The sequence below is a fragment of the Propithecus coquereli genome, unplaced genomic scaffold (genome assembly GCF_000956105.1).
Source record: "Propithecus coquereli isolate 6110/MARCELLA unplaced genomic scaffold, Pcoq_1.0 Scaffold64, whole genome shotgun sequence".
Taxonomy (NCBI): domain Eukaryota; kingdom Metazoa; phylum Chordata; class Mammalia; order Primates; family Indriidae; genus Propithecus; species Propithecus coquereli.
The window spans coordinates 3751236-3752368 of NW_012152396.1; positions in this window are offsets into that span (position 1 = coordinate 3751236).

Sequence of the window (1133 nt, forward strand, 5' to 3'; positions counted from 1 at the left end):
ATTTCTATCCCTTCTACCCTGTTTTTCCTTCCTCTTATAGATAATAGCTTTTCTCAGTTCTTAGCTACTCAGTTTTTAAGCAAATATGCATATAAACATATTCCTATTATAATATCCCACCTATATTACACAAGAGGTTTCATATTACATATGCTGTTATATACCTTGCTTTTTTTACTTAAAAATATTATCTTGGAGATCACTGCATATTATGCATAAGTTTTTTCCTCAAAAATTTTTTTTAACAGCTTCACAGAATTCCTTTGTGTAAACATGTTATAGTTTATTCAATTGATCTTCTATCGATGAACATTTGGATTATTTCCAATCTCTTGCTATTGCAAATAACACCACAATGATTAACCGAGTGCTTCCATCATTTAGTAATATTGGCAGGGCGTTTTTAGTGTATGTAACTACTAGAGGATTGGTTGGCTCAAAGGACAAATGCATATTTTTCTAGATACTGCCAAATTTCCCTATAGATATTGGGAATGGATGAGAAGACCTATTTTTCATGATTTTATCTTTACAGTATGTTGTCACACTTTTAGATTTTTGCCAATCATATAGGTAAGAAATGGTACCTTGCTTAGATACGTATTTCTTCTATTATGTGCATCTTGTGAAGGTCCACTATTCTTTGTTTGATTTTGTGCACTGTTTGTATCATTTGACTGTATTGCTATGAGATTGTTGGTCATTTTGTTCTCTCAAATTTTCAAAAGATATTTGCGTATTACAATATAGGTTGCAGACACTTTTTCTGTTTTTCCTTTGTGTTTTGACTTTACTTGCGGTGATGCAAAGTCTTAAATTTTTTTATATAGTTGAATTTATTCAACTATATGAAATCATAGTTAGGTAAGTTTTCCCCTCATCACTTGTGCTTCTTCTATTAACAGTACTTTTATGCTACCTTTTTTTTTTCCATTTTCCATTTGTATTAAAGAACAGCGATTTTATCAGTATATCCTGAATAGTTTTCCAGCAGTACTAACCCAAAGATGCTTTTCTTGGGGAACTTTTGAGGATGAATGTGGCAATATTTACTAAAATACTGTGACAAACTGTTATATGCTTCTGCTTGGTAAAAAAAAAAATTAATAAAAATAGCAAAAGAGTAAAATATT